General features: G+C 53.0%; 1 protein-coding gene across 4 annotated transcripts in view; it reads right to left on the bottom strand.

Moving 5' to 3' along the window:
- The window catches only part of Col14a1 (collagen type XIV alpha 1 chain), a 174272-nt gene extending 161030 nt beyond the window's left edge, over nt 1-13242 (bottom strand). For 2 of the 4 annotated variants that reach the window (XM_063257679.1, XM_063257681.1), the window contains exon 1: nt 13221-13242. The gene's annotated coding sequence lies outside the window, so the exon portion shown is untranslated. Of the gene's footprint in view, nt 1-12893; nt 12991-13220 lie in introns of those variants that run through there. The other 2 variants (XM_005008223.3, XM_063257680.1) reach the window with 2 other exon arrangements.
- Nucleotides 13243-19337: the final 6095 nt, after the last annotated feature.

Below are 19337 nucleotides of genomic sequence, written 5' to 3'. Positions count from 1 at the left end.
AAATTATCTTCCAGTTTGTATTTTATGTTTCAGATTTCTTTATGGGATTGAGGTGTTTTTGTTTGTTCATTTTTTTACTTAAGAAATCTGACTAAATCTTCCTCCTTGATGGTTCCTAATGCGATGGCATAGGTAAAACAGCCTTTCTCATTCCAAAGTGTATTTCCAGGTGTCATAATTTTTTACTTCCCATGGTGAATAGACTCTTTCCAACACTATGGTGCCTAATGGGCTTTTCGGGGACTATTTTTAATATAAAAAATATATTGGTTTTTATATATTTACTTTATAATGATCTATCATCCAGAATTCCTACTAGCTGTACATGAATTTCAATTTAGTTTGTTGGACTTAAAAATATTCAACCAGTTTGATTTCCTTACTGCATAGATTAATTTTAAGTTATTTTATGACAGATGCATCAAATATTTCACCTTTGGGTAAGTTGCTGGTAGTTGGGTTCAAATACATTTTCTTTTAATGTTAAAAAATTAAAAACTAGGGGCTGGAGGTTTAGCTCAGCGGCATAAGCGCCTGCCTTGCAAGCAAGCAGTCATGAGTTTGATCCCCAGTACCAATAAAAAGGAAAAAGACAAAAAAAAAATTAAAAACTAAGGCTGGGTGTGGTTGTGTACGCCTGTAATCCCGACACTCAGGAAGCTGAGGCAGGAAGATCACTGAGTTCAAGGACAGTCTGGGCTACAAAGTGAGCTCAAGGCCAGCCTGAACTGCACAGCGGGACCTTGTCTCAAAAAACAAAATTAAAAAGCTTATTGACTGGGGCCAGGGATACAGCTCATTGGCACAGTGCCTTCCTGGTAATTGTGAGGTTCTGAGTTTAATACCAAAAAAAAAGAAAACCAACTTACTGACTATATTTAGAGCATCTTTTCCATAAGGAATGGACACTAGCTGGGCGGGGTTCTAACCCAGCCTGGGAAACTTAGCAACCTGCACCAAAATTAAATAAATAATAATAAGGGCCAGCGGTGTAGCTCAGAGTGAAGGGCCTGGCTTCAGTCCAGCATCAAAGGAGAAAGGATGCTTGGTGGGCCTTCCCTGTAGCTCTATGTCCCTTATTCCATGGGGATGCTCGAGCTTTCCTCTACCCTGACCGTCGGTGTGATTACTTCCATGCGTCTAACCTCCCCATGCAGTTCAGAAATAGACCCTGCCTGTTTTGTAGATTATTTTCCTTAATCTTATGTGACTAGGATGGCTTTGGCTTGGAGGCCAAGCAATCCATGGCCCAAAGAGGTGGCCATGTCCTCTCACTTCTATAAAGAAGACTCTGGTAACCTGAACTGCATGACATTTGAGTTTCTGGTTGCTCATGTTCTTGAATAAGGAAAGCAACTCAAGATTCCTCCTCTCCAACTCTCACGAACTCATGAAATGCAGGCACTCTTAGGCGTATACTAACGGCTTGTCAAAACATTTCAAGCCTTCTAAAGCTGGTAATTTTCTCTACTGCAGACACGTCTGTGATAGCAAAAATCAGAAATAAATATGTGAAGCCTAAGTGACTCCATGTGGCTGTACAGTGTGGGGGTTGGATACCCCTTCTAAGCAGTCAGGAAAGTACTGTTCTAAGTGTCATTCACCTTTACACGGGAGAGATGGGCTTTTAAAAACCATTATAAAACATATAAAAATAAAAATAAGAACTACTACCACACAGTGCCCGAGAGGCAAGCATGAGGTCCTGAGTTCAATTACCTGAACCAAAATAAAATAAAAACACCCTCGCATCATGACAGTATTTAAACCACAGTAAGTTTGTCTAGTGTTCCTGTACTACCGTTTCATGACCCATCGCAGCTCAGGTTCAGGTAAAATCCTCGATAGGAGACTTCCAGGAAGATGGAGAGGTGGTGAACAGCGGAGAAACAGCCTCTCCATCAGACGCTGGGATACAGCAGGGTCAGGAACAGAAGAAAGGGGTCCCGGGGCCCAGCAAGGGTCCAAAGTGAGAAGCCAGGCCCACGGGAGAGTGGAGAGAGGCCTCGGGTAGAACACGGGGTGCAGGCAGCAGCGCCTTCTCCCCGGGTAGACGCTATTCTAATGCAGAGAACATCTCAGGACGCGTGTTTCCAACGCCAAGCTTATTTCTAACACTGTTCACGGATGAGACCAGGAGACACAGCGGTTCCCGTGGTTAGAAAGCTACAAACCTAACGAGCCTTCACACTCCAGTGCCAGCTGCAAGGTGAGTGCGGCTCAGCCAGGAAGGAAGGCTTCTCTTGCTTCCAAGTCCCAGAGGTATTGGGGTTCAGCTGTCCCCCTTGTTACTGCAAGGACATCTCTGGCCAGTCTCAGACAATGATGTTATACAATAGTAACCTCACATAGCGCTGCTTCTATAAGAGTGAATTCTGCCTAGCGACTAGTGATAAAGGCACACACAACCGACCATGGCATATGGTGCTACCTGCCTTTGGTACTTCCTTTTGGAAACCCATATAAATGATCCGTAAAACTCGAGTCAGGGTTCATGATGTGGAAATGAGATTCCCATCAGCCCCCTAGCACAATAAAGTTGCCTTCTGAAGTTTCTCTCGTGCCATGTCTCCTTTTGGCCCAGTCCTGCATTCTGCATCAATTGCACAGGAGGAGTAGCGTGAACCTGCAGACACACGGTGACCACTGTGACCCCAGAGGCCTCCATGGAGAAACGCACAGTGGAATGGAGCCATGCACACAGCAGACTGAGTGGCTGGTGCATTATTCGGATTTAGCTGTCCCCCGAGAGAGCAGCTGGCTGGGAGAGGGGCTGGCTGAGCTGAGCTCAGAGCAGCTGCTGGCCCCATCTAGCAGCTCCCAGTGTCAGGGTGAGGCTGAACTGAGTTCAAGTCTGGAAGAGATCAGGAAGCTGAGATGAAGGGAGCAGGAGAGACGTGGGGTGCTGCAGACTGACAAACTCCTAGTCCAGCCTCACATCCAGGAAGCAGCCTGAACTTCAGTGGACCTGAAGGGGCAGACTTGCTGGGATTGTCCAGTGCCCTGCTGTAAAGCTGCATCCGGCCTGTGAGTCCATCAACACAGATCTGGACTCTGTCTGTCCACTCTGTCTATCAGTGGCAGCAGAGACACATCGTGAAATAGATCCTTTTTCTCTTCTGCTTTTTTCTCGCTTTTGGTTTTGTTTGTTTTCTCCTGATTGTTTCTTCTTATTTTTATGTGAGTGTGAAAGTTGTTTTAGTTTTGTTGGTGTTCTGTTTGTTCTTGTTTTTATTTCTTTATTCCCTATCTCTCTGTCTCCTATCTCCCTTACCAATTTCACAGACTTATGTCCACTTCTTTCATCCTCCAGCCTTCCCATCTCCTCCTCTTCTTCTGGTTTTCTATTTTTCCCTTTTAATTTCCTCCCCTGAGGGTAAAATTGCCACATTGAGAGAATACCGATTGCATACAATTTCTGGTTTGTCTCAGATTTTGTTATACAGCCACAAACCTAGTTCACACAGCTGAAGGCAGCAAATCATAGTCACGGCAGTCAGTCACTTTCTAGTCTGTGCTCGGTGCTATTGCTAGTGGAACCACGTGGGCCAAAAGCGACATCGTTGTGTCAATCAGCAGTTCTTCCTAGTGTACCAAGACTGAGACGGCCTACAAGTCAGGAATAATGCCAGAGGCCAGGGCCAAAGACACGGGCAGGGTGAATGGGCACTGACTTCTCATCCCCATGAACTGAAGCGGTAGGGTCTTGTACAGACTCGAGACCCAGCAGCTAGCTACACACGGAAGGCACCTCTGCGAAGCAGTCACTTCCCAAGGGTTTTGATGCTAACAATAAAGCTGTTCATCATAAACGATTTACAAGATCAACTCAGGAATTAAGCGAAAAACAAAATAGAAAATGAGCAGACACTTCAGCAAGATGGAGGCCCAGCTTCCAGCTCACCAAAGGCAAACCCTGGGGGAAATGAGGTGAGCAGTCCAGAAGTCACCTGCATAGACCCTCTAAAGTGGTAACAGTGAAGTCACAAAGCAGATGAATGAGGGTCTAGAAAAATCAAATCAGGAATAATTCTCAGGAAGTACACAGATGGCAAGTGTAGGGGAAGACGTGGTTAGTGACTCCAGAACAGACATACACTTTAAAAACTAGAGGAGCTGAGGGGATGATGGAAATGAATGCCCAAGAGGAATGGGATGGAGTGGCACAGTGCCTGCCTGGCAAGTGCAAGGTCCTGAGTTCAATTTAAAAAAAAAAAAAGGAATGAAATGGAATCCATGGAACAGATTCGGACAGATATCTAGAGGATTAAAAGTCCTGTTGAAAGTATACACAGCAGAATGAGCCAGGACCAAACTTCAGCTATAGAAGACAGGATTGCAGCTAGTGATCACAAAATAGAAGATTTCTTTAAATCCAAGAAATCTGACTGTTCTAGATGATGCAAAGAAGAACACTGACTGGTCAGAGTCAATGAAAAGGCAAGAGACATTAAAAAAAAAAAAACAAAAACCTGTTCACAGAAGTAACAGCAGAAAACTTTGCAAGCAGAGAAAAAGAATTTGACAAATAGCTAAGTGAAGCATATGGCATATGGAACTCCAATTAGCCATGATCGAATGACAAAAAAAAAAAAAAAAAAAAAAAACAAGGCATATATTTTTTTAAAAAGTTGTACCAAGACATATAACTTCAGGATTCTAGAAGTTTAACACAAAACCAGGATATTAAAAACTGTTATGATGGGGCCAGGAATTTAGCTTAGTTCGATCCCCAGTACCAAAAAAAAAAAAAAAAATGTTACGATGTGATGACGCAGGCCTGTGACCCCAGCTCTCAGGAGGTGAAGGCAGGAAGATTGCTGTGAGTTTGAGGCCAGCCTGAACTCTGTCTCAGAAAGACTAAATAAATAGATAAAAGCTGTTAGAGAAAAGAAACAAATCACCTATAAAGGAAAACCCACCGGAATCCCAACAGACTTCTCAACACAAACCATCAAGTAAAGGAGAGCTTGGAATCAGTATTTCAAGCCCCAAAACAAAACAACCTCTGGCCAAGATTGATGCACCCTGTGAAACTATCTTTCAAAATTAATGGAGAAATAAAACACTTCTATGAAAAACCCACCTGAAGAAATTCATGAACGTGCCAGGGATTCAGCTCAGCAGCATAAACGCCTCGACATAAGCGTGAGGTCGTGAGTTCAATCCCTGGTACCAAATAAATAAATACATAAGAAATTCATGAACTCCAACCCAGCACTTTGAAATATTCTGAAGGACATTTCAGAAAATGATAACAAGGAACTACAACTCCAGGAACCCTCAGAGAATGAATCTACCATGCAAGGCAAGCCATTAAACAGAAGGCACAAAAGGGAAATCAACAACAGGAAATAACACGACAAGAATAAGTCAGTAATGTCAGTTATGACCATCGATATAAATGGTCTCAATTCATGAATCAAAAGACACAGACTGACACCATGGATCAAGAAACAGCATCCAACCATATGCTGCACACAAGAAACACACTTAATCCAAAAAGAAGTCCTGGGGGCCCGGCAGGGGCATCAAGAAAGACCAAGTAGACCAGGACCACTTTAGCTGTGTCCTGCTGGGCCTCTGCTGTGGCCAGACTGCTCCTGCTTGGGTGGGAAGGACTATTGCACACGGCACCAAAAGACGCCCAAAATGCGGCCCCTGTGTGCACCTCCGCTTGGGAGCACAAGTCCTGTCCTGAGCCTGGCTTCACCCAAACTCCTGGACACTGTCAGGGCTGCCAATGCTTTGAATGAAGGTCGGAGGTCACCCCAGGGGTGCAGACAGCCCTTATGTGGGTAGAGGACGTGGACACAGGGCATTTGCAAAGGTAAGACAGCCAGCGTCACGCTGATAAACACGGTGGCACAGGAGGAAAGCCCCTGTTCTCAGAGGCAGCTGTCAACCACAGCAAAGGAGAACACAGCCGCAGAACCACCTTCCCAACGGACACGAAGCTTCCTTCCCCGGGCCTGAGGCTTTGGCCCCTCACAAGGTGAGGAGACGGAGGGGAAGGAAGGTGTTATGTGTAGTTTTAGGCACAAACTTTAAGGTCAGGACACAAATCAGTACTAATGGAACCCAAGCAGCAATGTGCTATGCAGGAGAGCACCCCTCCTCTGCACCAGTCGGGGTCCCCGGCTCCTGTGCCCGGCACCCCCAGCTGCGGTCAGCGGTCAGCGCCTGACACTGGGAATCAGCGTGCACTGCACGTGCTCCAGCCGGCTTGCTGGGGGAGCCAGGGGGACAGGAAGTTTGGTGACTATTGGAAATAGAGTCTTTACATGGGGGGAAAGGTTGTAAGTATGGCCTTTCTTTAAGTTCTTTTTTGTTGTTTATTTTAAGATGAGCAAGAGCACAATGGGAAAAGTAAAATTTTTGTTTTCCCAAGATTTTCGGCCAAGTTCTCAGTTTGGACAGAAAAGCAGGGGAGGAGGCTCCCAGTTCCTGAGAAAGTGCTGGGATGGTCCCGCATCTGCCTGACTGTCGACCCGATTTCCTGAAACTTCGCCCCGGTCTCCCCTCAAACACATGAGTCTGCCTGCACTTCTTTTTTCATTTAAAAAAATCACATGAAAAGTGGCTGATTAGCTTGAGCTCAAAATGTATAAGACAAATTTGGGGGAAGATTATCGCGTGCAGTGGAAGTAGTCTAAAAACACTATCTCGATTCTATACTCATTAACTTCAATGAATCCCATTATTGCTAATTGGCTCCTCCTCTTCTTCCTGTGCTTGTTTTATTGAATCGTGTGTGCATGGCTAAGGTTATAAGGAACAAAGACCCTGAAGAGACACTAACCAGACACCCACAGTATCCAGGCTAGTTTTATCAAAATTCTTTAAAATATTTATTCTATGGGTCCCCCGACTCACATGTATGCAGCCAAAGCTTGGATAGTATTCTAATCACTTCCTACTCTAAATCTATAAATAAACAAAATTGTTCCACGCACCTGACACCCACATGTCCAGCTGTTCCAGGCCCTGAGCAGCACTGGTATTTATATGTACAATTGTGATTTTCATTCCCGGGATTGCTCCTGAGAGCCCCACCACAGAACCAAAGCTTTGTACCACAGCGGCTTTTTAAAGTGGATACAAAGCTCCACACCAGGCAATGCTCCCAGGGAGCTCACAGTTTAAGGGACAAGGAAGATTGCAAGAAACCCCTGGGCAAAGCCAGAGCCACGCTCAGGGGAGCCAGAGTCAGGGGATGGGGTGAGGGACATGGCTCCCGGGACGATAATCCCCTTACTCGTCCTCAATGAACCAATTTGTCCATTTCATGATTAAAGAGTAAAGATCACTGAAATGTGAACGTAATGCCCATCTTTAAGGTCTCTGCGGTAGTATACATAACACACTTAGACCCTGGGCAGCATCCGAAGGGTTCTAACCATAGGTTGAAGGAATCAGAGGGCCCATGAGCTGCTGCTGGGTAGACACTGCCGGAGGGCAGGCCATCTGTCTCCGCCATCATGCCACTTGGCAGAAAGGGGAAGCCAAGCCGACCTGGGTGATGGCCCAGGCAGCCCTGCCCTGCAGGGGGAAGGGCCTCAGACTCCTCATGGTGTGCTCAGGTCTCTCCATAATCACCTCCAGTGAGCGCTCAGCAGGTCAGCAATCGGACACAGGAAGCGCTGGGGAGCTGACCCCAGGACAGTCCTTCAGCTTAGCACGAGCCTGTGGCTGAGCTTTGTGCACAGTTTGAAGGCACAGTACCGCATCAAACCCGGGGGCCACTTCAGGACGCAATGCTGTCTTTGTGTGCCTGCAGGTATCCTGGGTCTGCTGTCAAGCTTCTGGACACCGGACTTGGATCGAGGGTTTAATCCAAAGCCAGATTCTAACTCTGGTGAGAATCGTTTGTTTTCTTTTGCTGGATATTTGGGGCAGAAGGTAGGTAATTTTACCCTAAATGACAATGTTATCACACTGGCACCAACGACATAGTGACCTCTAGGATGCTCTTCAATCTGTAGTGTGTGTGTGTGTGTGTGTGTGTGTGTGTGTGTGTGTGACTGGGGATTGAACCCCGGGCACTGAATGACATCCTGGAGGCTTTTTTTTCCTAGACAGGATCTTACTACATAGCCCATGCCGCCCTTAAACTTGTGATCCTTTTGCTTCAGCCTCCCAAAGACAAAATTTTAATATTTAAAAAGTTTTTAAAAATATTTTATATCCACTTTGTAGGAGAATTTTGCAATCAATAGATGATCTGGGTTATACAGCTTTGAAAATTAAAACAAAACAGCAGATGAGCTCAGGGTATCATCCCACTGGATTGGCATTTTAACTATTCTTTATTTCTTCTTTCTGATTAAAAAGAACAGTCATCATCTTCACATCCAGAATCATAAAAAGGGTTTTCAGGATTACTAGCAAACTGCTTAAAATTAAACTACCGAGGAAGTTAGTGATTATTACTATATGGTAGCATGATGTAGAAAAACTCTAAATTGGGAAAAAAAGAAAACCTCTTTTTATCACAATTAATTTGCTGTTTGCCTTTTCTCCCTAAAGGATTCTCCACTGTGCAAGTCACGGTGACCTGTGTCCTTTCCCCAAGCCAAGGGGACACCATGGCCATCTTGTTAACCTAATGCCGTGGTTTGTGTCTGAACGTCCCCTCAAAGCCTCATGTGGTCAGGGAGAGGGGCAGGCTTTTCAGAGGTGGCTGAGTCTAGAGTCTGTGATTGGTTCATTGTCTAGTGCTAGGATTGGCTGTGTGAGTGCTGCACCCGCCCAGGGGCGGAGCCAGCATACAATATAAGGGAGGGAAGGAGGCTGCTCCTCCCTTCGGCTCCGGCTGCCTTTGCTGTCTTCTGCCGTAAACCGCTGCCTCTGTGCCACGCAGCCCTGCCTCGGAGCCTGCTGATTACGGACTGAAACCTCCACAATGGTGAGCCAAATAATCTTTCCTCCCCTGATTTTGGGTGTTGGGTATTCTGTCCCAGCAATGAGAAAAAAGTAACCAAGACACAAAGTGTCAAAGGACAGAGTAGAGAAGATCAGAAGGGCTGAGAATGGAGAAGGAAACGTGCAGAGACCGGGCCTCGCTGGGGCAGAGGCAAAATCTGCATGAATGCCCTCAAGTCTGGACGTTTCAGAGTGAGCAAGGGTCAGGCCTTCAGGATACCTGCCCCGAGGATTCACATGCACATCATGTAGAGGTACACACGACAAAAACTAAGAGGACCAAAGACAAGGACCAAAGTCAGAGAGCTGGCTGGACACCAAGACAAAATGGGTGCGGGAGTCAGGGACGACTCCACTGACTGCTCCAACAACTGCAAAGGGTACACTTTTTTTGAAGTTTAGTAAGAAAATTTAGTCAAATAGGTCAAATTCTAGGCGGCAAGATGAGGCTTAATAAATTTCAAGAAACAACTTCACCTCTTCCATTGTCCTTGAGATCCTAACCAGAGTAATAGGACAAGAAAAAGTAAATAAGTGATAAAGAATGGGAGCACAGACAAAACCGCCACTGCTGTTTATGTTGGAGATCTGAAAATCTACCAAAAAAATTAAAATATCCTTGGATTAAAAGGTACACTTATACTAGGCATGGTGGTGCACACCTGTAATCCCAGCACTCAGGAGGCTGAGGCAAGAGGATTGCTGCAAGTTCAAGGCCAGCCTGGGCCACATAGTGAGTTCAAGTCCAACGTAAAATACAGAGCAAGTCTTTGTCTCAAAAAATAAATTTAAGAATGCTGAATGTCACAGACTGGCAGACAAAAAATCAATGCTGTTTTCAGGGGCCTGGCTCGGGGGACAGGGGCTCAGCTCCTGCTCCAGGGAGACCGTCACCCCAGACTCCAGACAGTAACCACATAGAGAAAGAGAAAATGAGGAGTCTTAGTGGGAAGAGGGGGAAAGGACAAAAGAGAAGCACATTTCCCCCGGGCTCTGCAGTAAATCACCATGGCTACTGACACTGGAAAGTGCTTCTTGTGCCAGTTTTTACAGAGGAAACCAAAGCTCAGAGGGGAAAGAGCGGGGCCCAGGGGGGAAGCTCAGACCCCGCATCTGGCTGCCTTGTGCCTGTGACAGCGGTGGCACTGGTTAGGTCAGCCTGGCCTGTCACACAGCCCTGCCCTCCTGCTGTGGGAGAAGTTAGTCCAGCTCCAACCCCACATGGACTTTACTTATTTTTAAAAGTATATATATATATATATTTTGAGACAGGATCTCGCTGTCAATTCAGGCTGCAGAGATCCTCCTGCCTCAGCCTCCCAAGTGCTGGAATGACAGGTGTGCACCACCACATCCACTTTAGACTTTTCCACGTAGACTTTTCCTAATCATCTCTCTGCCAGTAGTGGCTGTGTGGTGCCAGGTACTTTATTTTCCTGAAGGTCTGCGATTTTGTCTCTGAAGGGAAGTAACATTTGCAGCCTCAAGCCACGGGAAGCACAGTGCTTCTGAGTAAGACAGATGTGCAATCTTTGTCCACCTGCCTGCCGCCGTTAGGGTTACCTGAGGGTTAGGCTTCCTGCTTGGTGTGGGGGGGCCTTTTAGTGGGTTTTGGGGGACCCAGCCCTCCCCCCTCTTTTTCACCCCGCCTCTTGGGATCAGTAGTTTGCTCCCACCTGAATGGGCTGGTTGACCACCCACAGCATAAGGGGGCGAGCCGCTGATCCCAGATTAGAGCCCCAAAGCAGGAGTCAGAGTGGGCCTTTTTGCTTCATGAGTGGGTTGTTGCCGGTATTTCGTTATGGTGACAAAGGCAACTTTCTACACACAAAACGTCCGCACACGTGCACATGCACATGCATGCAAACAGTGCACATACACGCACACACATGTACACGTGCACACATGTACACGTGCACACACAGGCACGCGCACACACACATGCACCTACATGTGCACACCACCTCTTGAGGACAGGCACAGCCGCACACAGAGAGCTGACCGTGCACAGAGCCCAGGTGGCTCCGCGCTTCAATGCCCTGGAGGATGGAGCTGAGGACTCCGAGGGGCCCCGCACCATTGGACTTGACCCTGCGGAGGGCGACTCGGTGGGTTCTCCTGCGCAGCCGCGGCCCTGTGGGGTCGCTCAGGCCGGGCTCGTGCTCAGGCAGGCCCTGCGGCCAGGCCAGGATCCCTGCGGTCTGCGTCTGAACTCGGGCTCCGCCCCGGCGCTGCCGGGATGCGATGCTCGGGGATATCGGGCTGGGCGGGGCCCGCGGTCACTGCAGCCTGCCGGGCCCCGAAGTTCCCCGCTGGCCGGTGAGCGGCGGCCGAGCCGGGATCCAAGCCCACCCTCGCGCCAGGGTGCGGCCAGCGCCATGCGTCCGGGACCCGCGGGAGCCCAGGGCTCGGCGGAGGCTCGGGCTCGGCCCCACGGGCCCGGATTCTGAGCAAAACCCTCTGCGCTGGTGCGCCCGCGCAGCCTCGCCTGGATGGAGCGGTCAGGGTGTCAGGAGGACTCGGGGCTGCTGCGGGGCGCGGCTTCATCAGCTCGCGGGGCGCCAGCCAGGGACTCCAAGCCAGCCGTGGTTTGCACAGCTCTGAGCGTGCTTAAAATCCACCACGGAGCTGCCCCGGGCGCACACCCCGTCGGGACCCTGTAGCTGCTCGAATTGTTCCTCAGTAAAGCGGTTTAGGACCCTAGAACGTGAGTCAGGAGTGGCGGTGCACTCCTGCAACCCCAGCACTCGGGAGGCTGAGGCAGGAGGATCCCGTGAATTCGAGGTCAGGCTGGGCTGCAAAGTGAGTTCAAAGCCAGCCTGGACTACACAGCGAGACCCTGTCTCCAAAAAAAAAAAAAAAAAGAAGAAGAACAGAGAAGTCACCCTGAAGTCTCCGGGTCACCACGCCCTCAGGCCTGAGCAGGAGGCGCCCAAGTCACGCGCCCCCCTTTCACTCACTGCTCCACGCTGATCCCGGGCCAGGGCGCTGTGCCCGCGCACAACCGTGGGCCGGCCCCGCGCTCCAGCGCCAACTGCCCGGGCCCTCCGCACCCGTTCCCGGGCCTCCCACAGGAGGCGGCGCACTCCCAGCTCTGTTCCTGCCCCAAGCCTGCAGCTGCCGCCCGCTGAGGACTCCCCGGTTGCGTGCGCCTGCACACCGGAGGCTGAGGCATGAGCATCGTCCTAAGTTCGGGGCCAGCCCAAGCTACTTCGCAAGACTGTCCCCAAAATATCAAAAAGTGAATAATAAAACCCCCAGGAGGAACGAGGTTCTGGGCGCCGCCGAGGGAGGGCAAGTCCAGCCCTGCGCGCCGGTCTCCTTCGCCCTTTCTCCAGGGCCCGAAGCCCCTGCCCACGCCGGCGGCCCAGGGCGCGCTTCCCTGAGCCTCAGCTCCGCAGCACGGCGCCCTGCAGGGTCCTCGGGGGCCCGGGTCTGTGCCGCAGCCCCTCGGTGGCGCCGCTGCCCGCGCCCGGCCTGAGAGCCACCCCGGCTCCGCGGGGCCCAGCGCACCGAGCCCGCTGTTCCCGTCCCGCACCCGATCCCCGCTGGTAGCCCCGTGACAGCCCCCAGCGCCCTGAACGCACAAAAGGGCGCGGCGTCCGCACACAGCTGCAGGACGGGACCCCGGACCCCTCGGAATGAAGGAGCCGGGCAGCTGCCGTGCGCCCCGAGGTCGCCTGCTGCAGTAAAAGCGGGAAGCGTCTGAAAGGGTGCAGGGAGCTGGGCCGGTGGCGCGCGCCTGCCATCCCGACACTCAGGAGGCCGAGGCAGCAGGATCGCTGCGAGCTCGAGGCCAGCCTGGGCCAGAGTGGGACCCGGTCTCTGATAATAACTACAGCAGCGGCAGACCCGGCTCACAGCACCCCAGCCCCGGGAGAGGCGCTTCCACCCCATCCCAAGGTGGCGGTCACTGGGCCGGCCCGGCCCTTCCCTGCCCTGCAGGTGACGCGGGGAGGGGTACCGACCTGTGCGGACGGCGCGGCCGGCGGGACACGCTGGCTCAAAGGCTCGGCGCCGCGCTGGACTCCCCACGCCCGGACTGGACCCGACCCGGGGGAGGCGCGGCCGGGTCGCAGCCAATGGGCGCGCGGGGGCGGGGCGGAGTGTCCTGGTCCCTCCCCCACCCGGCCGCTGGGCGCGGAGGGAAGCCCACCTGTGACCGGTGCGGGCCACGCCCCGCGGCCCCAGAGCCCTCCTGCCTCGGCCTCCCTGGCTCTGCAAGGCCTGAGCACCGTACTCCAGTCTTGGAAATGTAGGAAGCACCCGGCGGTGTAGACTGACTGTGCGCTCACCTCCTGGGTGGTCGGGGTCAGAGCTCCTCACCGCGGGGATTCCGCTCCTGCATCAGCCCGGCACTGGGCAGCTGAGGCAGGAGGACAAGGCCAGAGGCTCTGTCTTGACCCAACCCCAGCGTCCAGTTCTTCCTGTGCTCTGACCCTGAGCCTTTGCGCGGGCTGCAGCCCAGCCCTTTGCATCACTGTAATTTTGGGACACGGGTTCTCTGTGTCGCTGAGCTGCCCGAGATGCTCCTGCCTCGGCCTCCCAGAGCGCCAGGTGACGGGCGCGCGCCGGCTCAGGGCTCTGCGCTGTAACCTGTCGCCGGCTCGCAGGGGCCAGGGCGCTGCCCTCGGCCGACCTCGTCCTCCCGCCTCGAAGCGGGGAGCGGGCAGCGCGGGGCGGGACCCAGGCCGGGACTCGGCGACCTCGGTTCGGGCGCTCCCGCGCTGCGCGGGGAACAGCGCCACCTGGCGTCCACTCTGGGCGCAGCGCTGCCCTCGCGTTTCTCTGGGGAGGCCAGCGCGATGGCCCAGGCCAGGGGTGAGGGCGGGGATGGCATTGAGTCGGTGGTGATCCTGGAATATAAATCACGCCTGCGGAAGCCCACGCGCATCTGGGTGAGGTGCTGCACGCCTGTCATCCCAGCACGGGATGCCGAGGCAGGCGGATCGCTGAGTTGAGGCCCGCCTGGGCTACAGAGGATTGGCCTGCACCACATAGCGCGACTCTGTCATGTACAACTAGCAGGTGACACTGGCTGGACAGAGCCCTCGAGGACTCGCATGGATCTAGTCATCGTGTAAAACGCTGCAGGAAAAGTGCTGACTCGTCCTCTGTCTTGGTCACTCCGATGCTCACAGTCCAGGGAAGGCAGGACACGGCCATCCCACGGCCCCAGAGCTCCTGGGGTCTCCTGCTGCATCCACGGGCGGGGCCCAACCTGCTTCTGCACTGTGCACACGTGCGTTCACACACTGTGTGTGTGCAAACACGCAAGCCACAGGCACACACGTGCAGTCCGCCCTGTCCTCGGCCCGGGACCTGGCGAGAGGACCGTGAACTTGACCCTGGATTCCAGGTCCCGCTGCCACCCTGCCTCCTCCTCTGGGAGAGGTCACCTGGCGTGTGGAGACCTCAGGCGTAGCCACGGGCCTCAACCCGCTGGGGGAGAACCGCAGTAGAGTCACCGTGAGCCGCCCAGGCCCGAGGCTGAGAGGCCTGACCCTGCACCCTGAAGCCAGGAACTCGGAGCTCCAGGCGGCATTTTTGTTTTGAGGCAGTGTCTCACTTTGTAGTCCAGGATGGCCTTGAATTTGTGGTGATCTCCCTGCCTCAGCCTCCTGAGTGCGGGAATTCCCAGGCCCACGCCAAGCAAGGGCTTAGAGGTCTAAGCTCTGGGCCTGAGTCCTCCCCAGAGCCCCCACCCCTTTCCACAGGCGGGAGGAGGCCCCAGCTTTACCAAGTGTCCAGAAGGCGACCAGCAGCCCTCAGGAAAGACTAATTAAATAACAAATAAAAGAATTGCCCTTCTGCATTTGAATTGTATTGGGCTGGGGACCTAGCTCAGTGGTATAAGCACCTGCCTCAGTCCTGGTTTTGATTTCCGGTGCCCCCCAAAAAAGGAAGAAACAAAGAATGAAAATGGATGAACTCCGTGCGCTGTCTCCGCAGCCCCGGGCTGAGGCCGTGCCCAGCTGGCCCGCGCTGGCCCACTGCCTCCCTTGCCTGGCCCCAGACTGAGGGTGGAGGAGCCCCATCTTCCCGGCCCTGTGGCCCAGACCCGAGCCTCAGCTCGGCAGCCACAAAGCCCCGGGCAGGGGCACAGGGCGCGGGCAGTCCACAGTAGTCCCAGAGCGGCTTGGCCCGTGCGCCCCACCACCCGGCTGTCACCAGCCGAGAAGCCGAGGCCGGGAACCCGCTCTCTGCTCATGGGGAGCAGAGGGTGGCAGAGGTTGGGACTCCGTGGCGCCTGGTGTTGCCCAGCAGGCAGCCGAGGACCCTTCTGGTAGTGGCTACCAGATACTACACGGGCCGCTTTATTAAAGGGATTCCGACTTGTCATTCTCACCGTCAGAACATTAGGCGGTGTGCTGATGGACTCTAGGGATCCCAGCACTCGGGAGGCTGAGGCAGGAGGGTGCAAGGTGAGGTCCAGTCGGGGTCCGCAGAAAACATATAAAAGTCAGCGAAGTTGCTCCGTGTGAGGGCCCTGGCTGCCTCCTCCAGAACTGGAAAGAGAGGGTGTGCCAGGGGTGGGGAATACTGAAATATGTAAAATGGAACAATGCTGGCTTACTTCCCAAGAGCCCCTCTGCACGGGCTCACTAGGAGGCCTTCAGAACCACCCAGCTCTGAGCAGGGCCTGCAGCGCACGCCCGCCACCCCAGCACTCGGGAGGCTGAGGCAGGAGGATCACTCTCAGTCCAGGCCAGCCTGGGCGGCCATTAATTTGTGGGGCGCCTCTCTGGCCACCAGCGCTGGCTGGTATTGACTGAGCCTGGTTCCTTCCCAGGCGGGGAGGGACGCATTGGTTTAGCTCACGGCTGCGTGGGCAGAGTTGAGGTGACACCGCCTGGCACGTGGATGCCGCTTCCTAGCTCGTCCCTGGGAAGGAGTCCACCCTGCGGCCACACGAAGACCCTGGCACAGAGTCACGGCCGGACACCATTGCGGGGTTGCTGTGCTGGGTCCCCGCACAATCCCGCACCCCACTCCCTGCCCCGCTGCCCCCTGTGCTCGTCCCCTCAGAGCCACAGCTCCCCACGTCCTGCGCCTGGTTTATCACCAGAGCCACACTCGGGCCCGCAGGTGCCCGCAAAAGTTAAACATAGCAGAGCTGGGGAGGCCGCGGGTGGGGAGCCCTTCAAGTTTCGGTGGTGACCGAGCTCTAGGACCACTGCGGATCAATGGGAGACGCCCCGAAAAGCCACATACAGAAATTCCACGCGACCTGCCCTCCTCTTCTTCCCAAGAGCTAAAGACAGGGCAATCGGGGTGTACGCTTATTTACAGCAGCACAAACCCTAACAGCTGAACCTTAGGAGCAGCCTGCATCCTGTTCTGGGATGGATGACAGCGGCCTGGAGGTGCCCCTCGTGTGATCCCAGCGCTTGGTAAGCTGAGGCAGGAGGATGGAGTTCAGGGCTACCGGGATACAACGGGAGACCCTGTCTCAAAAAAGTAGGTGAAGGATAAATAACAAAATGAGGGAGCATCCATGGGAAATGGAGTACTACCGTGCCCCTCATTTCAGTGTGCGTTAACATGTGCTCCTGCAGTGACAGTAGATGGGCGGAACGGAAATAAACCGCTAAAACGTGTGCATAGAAATGAGCCTGCTCGGGCACTAAAGAGGACGTGCTTTCCTGTCACCCTGATCGGTGGCGGAGAGGGTGGGTGACCAGAGGTCAGCAGGAGCCCTGCGGCCTGGGGACTCTGGGGACGCGGGCGCTGTCTGCACTGCGGTGCTGACTCCCTCTTCCTGCCTCTAAGGTCCGCTGCTGCTGACCAGGTCGGTGCCGGTCCCTAGGCTCTGCTCAGGTCTCTGGCATGGAAGCTCAGGGTTGGAACTGTTCTCCCAAGAAGCCGGTGGGGGCGCCAGTTCCAAGCTCGGCCTTGTTCGTGGCTGGACTTGGGGGGCATTTGCTGACCAGTTGGTTGGTTACTTCTTTGTGAGACAGGGTCTCACTATGCCATTCAGGCTGGCCTTGAGCTCACTTTGTCATCCAGGCTGTTCTCGAACTTGAAAGGAACCTCCTGCCTCAGCCTCCTGAGTGCTGGGATTATAGGCGTCCACCACCACACCCCGCTCGGATAGTTGTTTTGAGACAAGACTTTGCTATGTAGCCCAGACTGGCCTCAGATTCACAGTGATCCTCCTGCCTTTGCCTCCCTGCTGGGATTCCAGGGACGTGCCACCATGGCCAGCACCCTTACCATAGAGTCATACCATACCATGCAGTCATACCCTGTCTCAAAGGAAGAAAAGAAGGAAGGAAGGAAGGAAGGAAGGAAGAAAAAAGATTTTTTGTTACTGCACAAAACAAACTGTGTTTTGAAGGTGAGGTTTTGATGCTCAGGGATCCATATGGCTCGGGGCGGGGAGGACTCAGACCCCATCCAGGGCCATTCACTGTGGTACAGAGGACCCAAAGCCGGTCACACCTTGGAGAAGAGATGATTCTGTGACCCAGGGCATGTGATTAGGCACTGTGAGGTGTTGGGCGCAGGCGCTCAACATACCATACCCCCACCCGGGACTAAGGACCACGCCAGCTTCCGCAATGCGCTACATCCCTCTTTAAATTAGCCAACCCGTGTGCACTTCGTGCTCACTCCATACTCTGTGGCAACTCCTGATTGGCCACAGCTGGATATAGTAGCCAGAGCTTGCATCCCATTCCCGCCCTGCTTCCTCGTGGCAGCCTGTGATTGGTCACGGCCAAATATATAAACCAGAGCCCGCATAAATAAACTAGCAGTTAACTGTCGTCCACAAAAGCGTCTCCTGTCTCCTGTTCATTGGAGCTGCGCCGGTCAACTGGTGGCCTGTACGGGGAGCCCGGAGCGCTGAGACCCTCTCTCTGACAGTACGAGGAGAGCTGAGACCCTCTCTCCGATGGAACAGAGACGTTAACAGGTAAAACCGTCAAGCACTGATATCGGGGGCTACTCGGCAGGCGGGGGCTGACAGGTTAAACTGCTCAACGTTGGTAGCGGGGGCTACGCAACAGGCAGCGGGGGCTGCGGGCCGGATAGCGGGGGCTATCGGGCAACCTTGGGCGGACGCGTCGCAAGGGTCAGGAACTCGTAAAGAGAGTTCCGGGGGCCGTAAAGAGGCAGGTTTTGGGGGCGCCGTAAAGGGGCGCGGGGACTAAGCTGTCCCTGTATATAAAAAAAAAAAAAAAAAGGAAAAAGAAAAAAATAAAATAAAATAAAAAGAAAAAGAAACTCTTGAAATTCCGGTTAACATGGGTAACATGGCTACTCAGCCACTGTCAGTCGCCTTAAGCGACTTACTGAGAGAAAAGGGATTACAAATGAAACAAGAACAAATTCAAAACTTCCTCGATCAGGTCGATAAGGTAGCACCTTGGTTTGGTCCCACGGGGTCCGTTACCATCCCCAGCTGGGATAAATTAGGGAGAGATCTTGACTTTGCAGCAGAAAATGGCCTCTTGGAGCCAGGAGTCAGACCCCTTTGGGCAGTGGTGAGAAGCTGCCTCGCAGACACCTCTTGTCGTGACCATATAAGGGCTGGCGCCATGGCGCTTGATTACCATCAGGCAGAATCCTCCCGCGAGCAATCTCGTGAGTCCAGTGCTGCAGGCAAGGTGACCCCACCCAACTCAGAAACAAAGGACTCGTCAGATAATGAGGGGGAGGAAGAAGTATACAAAATGGTGGATGCAGACACCACCAAAAGAGGGGAAGTCACACACACGCAGTCGAGAGGGCCCTACTCTGAGGCCATAAATGAGCTGCAACGCAGGATTTCTGAGAGTAAATGGGTCAATGAAAGCGAGTACGGGATCCCAGGGCCGCCCCGTATAAGACCTACGGCTCTACCTCCCGACCCGCCAGATTATCATGCCCACCAGAGACCCTGCCATCAGCTATGTAGCTGTCCGCAACGGGTCCAGACGTCCCCTGGGACATTCCAAGAAGACCTTTGGCATCAAGTCCAAAGAGAGGACCCAGGAGGCCTGGACCGTTTTCTCCAGGCTTTTCCGGTTGCTGTAGATGCTCAGGGAAACAGAGCCCACCTGCCTATAGATATGAAGGCGATACCTGCCTATAGATATGAAGGCGATAAAGCATCTTAAGGAGGCCAGCACCATGTACGGTGTTAATGGGGCGTATACCCTGTCCCTAGTAGAAGCCATGGCAGGAAATGCCATGACACCTGCTGATTGGGCCAGTTTGTGCAAGGCAGTGCTCAGCCCAGGCCAATATCTTGATTGGAAAGGTTGGAATGTTGAACTTGCTACAGAACAGGCCCAAGCTAATGCCCAGAACAATCAGGCCACCTGGAACGCGGATATGTTATTAGGACAAGGGCAGTATCTCAATAACCAGCTGATATTTCCACAAGAGGTGTATGCACAGATAAATAGAATAGCCATACAAGC

The sequence above is a fragment of the Cavia porcellus genome, unplaced genomic scaffold (assembly GCF_034190915.1).
Source record: "Cavia porcellus strain 051 isolate PalLab524CR breed Dunkin Hartley unplaced genomic scaffold, mCavPor4.1 scaffold_10, whole genome shotgun sequence".
Classification (NCBI taxonomy): Eukaryota; Metazoa; Chordata; class Mammalia; order Rodentia; family Caviidae; genus Cavia; species Cavia porcellus.
Note: the sequence above shows the minus strand (reverse complement) of the source record. Positions and strands in the feature narration are given on the sequence as shown.